Genomic DNA, 5,970 nt, shown 5'->3' on the forward strand with positions numbered 1-5,970 from the left:
CTAGAGGAAGGTGTTGTGTATCGAGTTCGATTGCAAAACAATGTTGATATGCGACAATCTTTGCAACAAATATTGTATATTAATTGCACCTTATTGTTGCCTAATGTGCCTAGGATGTTTATCTAAGTCTATGTTGCTCGATTTCTACCTTTGCTCGGTTGCACCGTGCTCGGTTTAAAGTTAAACTCGATGAGAGGACAAGATTGTGAATGTGCATTTGTGAAGTAAGATTCTTGCTCAAAGGTGGCTCAACAGGGCATGGTGGTCCACACTAAGGGCGGAAGAGTGGGTTGGAGGAGAAAGTGAGTTCTCTTTGCTCTAGAGTATCTATAATGGCTCGTTCACCTTTACTCTGTCATTTGTACTGGTGGTTGTCAATGGGAGGTTGTCAAAATCAATGTGTAATAACAGACTTAGGGTATGGGATTGCAATGATTGAGTCTTCTATAGGAACATGGGGAGATTGTGCATGGAGATAAATTAGCTTAGGCCAACTTTCATGGAGGTTAAGCAAGATCGACCCTCATCCCCTATCACTATAGCCATATGCCTTGCAAAGTACCTATAAGGCCCCACTGGCAAGAATCTGTGCGTGTGTAGGAAAGGAAAAGATTTAATTGCCCCCCTCTAATAGGCACTTAATGGCCACTCAGACTGCATGGTAGAGGCCCTTTTCCCTTGATAAGATGAGGACATAGAGGAGAAAGACAAGAGGTGTTTGGAAGGCTATGCCCTTGGGCCAATGTTGATTCTCATGGAAGTTTCACATGAGGAAACTCCCCATAAAGGATTAAATTGGTAGGATGTTGCACTCCGCCCACTTTGTAAAGGGTGTGAAGAATCTCTAGGCCATCTATTTTGGGAATGTATCGGCATGAAACTTGCTAGAAATAGGTCTTTGATGGATGGAAAGTTCACTCTTTTGGATGACATGGTTACGATTCTTAGATGTGTCAAAAGCAAGGCCCATGTGTTCAAGGTCCTATATAGGAATTTCAATAAGTTGGTCACATAGCCTTGGTTCTCTTAACTGTGATGTATCTACTTTACCTTAATCACTAAAAAGCACATAATAAAAATAAATATACTTGAGAAAAGTAAACCCATAATGTATGTGACAAAATTGTATACATATATAATGAATGTTCCTTTTGGGGTCAAAGAAATTGGTATCATACATTGAAACAATATAACAAAAATCATTGTTGGTATATAATTTACACCAAAATGTAATTTCTTATTGTTGTTTTGGTGCATATCTCTTGATCTTGTAATTATCATGTCCTTGGAGTCCTTTGCAATAGGGCTTGTTAGGAGCTTCAATTCCATGTCCCTTAACATTTGATTATAGGTCTTCATTGTCTCAACCCTTCATTTTCATAATCTTCTACTTCTTACTTGAATGATCCTTCTTGCAATAGGGCTTGTTAGGACCTTCAATTCAATGTCCCTTAACATTTAATTATAGGTCTTCATTGTCTTGACCCTTCATTTTCATAATCTTCTACTTCTCACTTGAATGAGCCTTGAGTCGACACTTAGCATTGTTGTCTTTCTAGGAAAGAAAACAACCTTATCCTCTACATTTTCCATATGAGCTACCAATTGAGAAATGTTGCACTACCTATTGATGGAATAAAAGCACAAGATTTGCTAGTGGCTCCTAATTGACACATATTGCCCAATGATAGTAAATGATTGTGTAACATCACTTGTTTAGTTGCCATGATACATCACCTTGATTAAACAAGTTAATCAAATTTCAAAGATGGCATTCCATTCTAGCTTATTTTATAGCTAGCTAATGATGTGTACAACATTGGTTTGACGAATAAGTGGTTTGGTCTATTAAGATATGCTTATCTAAAAATTATCTCTAGTAAAGTATGGGAGGCTCCAATTTGAAGTATGGCTATTGAAGACATTGGTACATGGCATGCTACCAACTTGGCAAGCATTTTTGGCTAGTTTTATTTTGATGGGTTTGATACTTAGTCAATATTTCATCGATGGCATGAGTAATACTCTCTTATTAGTGTTGATTTGATCTACTTACCACGATGAACATTTGGTAGCTTGTCCTTTTTTGCAATTACTAATATTCAAGTAACAAAATTGCCACATAACTAAGATCTATTTTTAGTCCTTGTTATTCAAGGAACCCCTTTCCATTGATGTGGCCTTTCACCTAAACAACAAAATTGCCTCATAATATTTTGTCACAACTGTTTCATGTGAATTGGTTTGACTTGGGACTTTTCAAAGTTCTCTCTTTCAAGCAAAACAAAAAACAAACTATTGATTGGGAATTGTTTCACTAACTATTTTAATGTTAAAAGTTTCGTTAACCAATGATTGAATAAATGCATAGAAAAAAGAGCAAGATACTTGTAATTAAGATACGCATTCACCTAAATGCCATTTAACACTTTATCTATGTAGTTTTCCACATGTAACATGATACTATCATTTGCATATCCTTTTAACTTGTTACATAACTCCAAAATGAATCCTAATCTTAACTTTTAAGGTCCATATGTCACCCTTATGACCCTCTATAATAGTAAGACATAATGTGTTTTATAGGTAGGTGGTGCATTGAATTATGGGGATGGCTATTGAAGACATTGGTACATGGCATGCTACCAACTTGGCAAGCATTTTTGGCTAGTTTTATTTTGATGGGTTTGATACTTAGTCAATATTTCATCGATGGCATGAGTAATACTCTCTTATTAGTGTTGATTTGATCTACTTACCACGATGAACATTTGGTAGCTTGTCCTTTTTTGCAATTACTAATATTCAAGTAACAAAATTGCCACATAACTAAGATCTATTTTTAGTCCTTGTTATTCAAGGAACCCCTTTCCATTGATGTGGCCTTTCACCTAAACAACAAAATTGCCTCATAATATTTTGTCACAACTGTTTCATGTGAATTGGTTTGACTTGGGACTTTTCAAAGTTCTCTCTTTCAAGCAAAACAAAAAACAAACTATTGATTGGGAATTGTTTCACTAACTATTTTAATGTTAAAAGTTTCGTTAACCAATGATTGAATAAATGCATAGAAAAAAGAGCAAGATACTTGTAATTAAGATACGCATTCACCTAAATGCCATTTAACACTTTATCTATGTAGTTTTCCACATGTAACATGATACTATCATTTGCATATCCTTTTAACTTGTTACATAACTCCAAAATGAATCCTAATCTTAACTTTTAAGGTCCATATGTCACCCTTATGACCCTCTATAATAGTAAGACATAATGTGTTTTATAGGTAGGTGGTGCATTGAATTATGGGGATCATACTTGTTTTTTCCTCACTCAAGTGGCATCCTTAACTTTTCACCCATCTGAAAATTGACCACAATAGCAACCAACCAACCACAACCCTAGCTCCATTTACAAAGGTACAAACCTCAAACATTCTAACCAAATGTGCTTTGTAGAATATAATTTTTGTAGATTGTGTATTTCATTAACATAAAGGAAATTGACATTGACAATTCTATTGGACCTACCAAAATGTCTATAGACAACCCACCCACTAACTAGTGAAATGTCAAGGGTTATTTCACACCCTTGTTGAAATCACTACACAAATGAAGACGATTGATGTGGCAAACCCTCGGATGTACATATTAACTTAGATGGTGAGATCCCCTACGAAAAGCTAGAATGCAATATGACTTTATTCATTTAGTGAAGTTGATTCCACATGTACAATGTTGATAGGAATGTTCCCAACAACCACTACCGTTTTTTCAGGAATGGGGTGTGTGTGTTAACACTAAATAAAATCTACATAAGAATCTGTTATGTACTCACAGGATTCCTTGGCAAACACCAAACAATGCTTTAGACTTATCATCTAACTGTGGTAAATACTCTGCAAGAGAAAACACTTACAAATGTATACCACTAACAAGTTCGTTTTTGTCTAAGTGCTGAAATTGAACTGGTCATCTAGAACAGAATATATGAGATTTTAATTAGAATAGAAGCAGCCAGGTAACAATTGATATGAGCCTGGCTGATACTATTTGTAGTGGCGATAGGGGGTGAGTTTGAGTGGCAAGGGCAGGCATTGTCAGAGTCATGACAGCCTGAGACAACTTTCAAAGTCCATTAGAATGCAGCCCCATCTTAGTGCAGTTGCAAACAGATCTTAAACCTCCTGAGCCCTCTAGCATAGATAACATGAATTGCAGATAGCAATCTACTGCAGGGATATCCATGATACTTTGACTGTCTCGTTAGCAGGGCCAGAAGCCTGTCACCGCAAGCAATTAGCAATCTGTCGCAAGCACCTCGATGCAGTTTCCAGCCATACATTAAGCAGGATTAACACTTCTATCATCCTGCGAGTCAGGCCATTCCAAAGACCTACATCAGGATGCCACCCCAAAGCCAAAGCTGCAACACAAGTAAGACAGGCAGAAAAGACTATCAGATAGATGCCTACCGAATTCTCTACTGCATATACACAAGAACTATTTGACATTCCCCCATATGGGCTCCTTTCCTCTTGCTTTTCCCTGTAGTATTCAACATCATGAGCTTCTGCTTGGGAGGCACCGCATACCTAGCCAGGTGGGGTTGAGGGCAGGGGGGACTCCTGGCCCGCACTGCCCCCAACTGCACCTAGCTAGTATGCGCCCCCTCCCTTGCAGAAGCTCATGACATTGTCATCATTCACAATATGGGAATTATGGTGGGATTCTGTATTAAAATACTTGTGATAGCACAGGCATTTGAGTTAACCAGGCAATACTTCAAGAGCCTGCATAACTACCTGCACGCATGCATCGCCACCTTGTGCAGAAGATGGTGGAAGAAGAACTGCATGGAGTGGAGGGCTACAGCAAGTGCTGCAAAGCCAAGGAGCATCAGCGCAGGAAACATGGCTGGCCAGGCAGGTAGTTACAAAATGGAGGCAAACACCGATTCACAAGCTTAAGCTCAGCAGAACCTCCTCTTTATGACTGAATGGGTAAGGCTCAGCAGACATGCCTTTCTACCATCTGAGTCCGAATTCAAGATGTCCAACCATGCTAGTGGAGGGTTACCTGATCTTGTCCATGTGAGCTTTCAAAGGAATAATAAACAGAGTTGATCGGTCCACATCAGTCTTTTAGAACCTACCTCTCTCTCTCTCTCTCTCTCTGTGTATAGCCAGTGTGCTCACCTTTTTGCAAAAAGCTCGATTTTGTCCGACATGTAATCTAACCAGAGGACTAATCATAATTTACAAAGGCAACATCAAAAGACCGCACTGAGAACCTTACAATCTCTTACGTACAGAGCACAGAAAACACTAAATATTGGAGACACACACGAGCAAATCCTGTGTGTGTGTGTGTGTGTGTATCCCTATCTGTATGATTTACCTGTAAAGCTTGAGGGAGTTGCACCAAGCCGTCCACACTAAAAGCCTGGAGGTATAATTTCCTTTTGGGTTCTCTTTTTCCTGAGTCTTTTGGCAATCACCCAAACGCCATGTTCGCTACACAGACACAGACACAGAGAGAGAGCGCATGATGGGTCAGACAAAATAAGGCAAACGCGTATATCGCCTTGCCCCCACCCTCCAAAACGTGACCCAAAAAGGAGGAATCTCTCGTGCACTGCTCGCATTTAATATTTCATAGGACCTGTGAATGTATACTAATTTTGTAGATCATTAAGAACTGGATAGAGTCCCTTAGACTTGCTTGCTAGGAAGGCGTTCCCAGAGATGGATTCCACACTGATACAAAAACATTTTTCTTAGCAGACACAAAAACCTCCAACTCAAATTTTTGCATGGATTTTTGAATCAAATTACATGTATTTACCATTTTTTAAATTAAAAATTTTCAAAAGTTCGAGGTTTTAAACTTTCTTCTTTCAATTTTGAAGGATTTTTAATTTTTTTTTTGCAATTCACTTTACATTAAACCTCAGTTTTTCGTGAAC

The 5,970-nt window shown here is 38.3% G+C and overlaps 1 long non-coding RNA gene across 3 annotated transcripts; it reads right to left on the reverse strand.

The window, feature by feature from the left end:
• Positions 1-3,979: 3,979 nt before the first annotated feature.
• On the reverse strand, positions 3,980-5,644 carry LOC148026893 (uncharacterized). Of its 3 annotated transcripts, none has more exons than XR_015692915.1 (3): positions 5,403-5,644; positions 4,808-5,249; positions 3,980-4,428 (listed from the first exon to the last, which is right to left on the reverse strand). It is a non-coding gene; the product is annotated as an uncharacterized LOC148026893 (long non-coding RNA). The 3 variants fall into 3 exon arrangements; XR_015692914.1 differs by having other exon boundaries at positions 4,808-5,237; positions 5,403-5,643; XR_015692916.1 differs by having other exon boundaries at positions 4,808-5,100; positions 5,403-5,636.
• Between the last annotated feature and the right edge of the window lie 326 nt (positions 5,645-5,970).

Source organism: Lygodium microphyllum, chromosome 13 (genome assembly GCF_053477565.2).
Source record: "Lygodium microphyllum isolate KBCC chromosome 13, Lygodium_microphyllum_v1.1.10, whole genome shotgun sequence".
NCBI classification, from domain to species: Eukaryota; Viridiplantae; Streptophyta; class Polypodiopsida; order Schizaeales; family Lygodiaceae; genus Lygodium; species Lygodium microphyllum.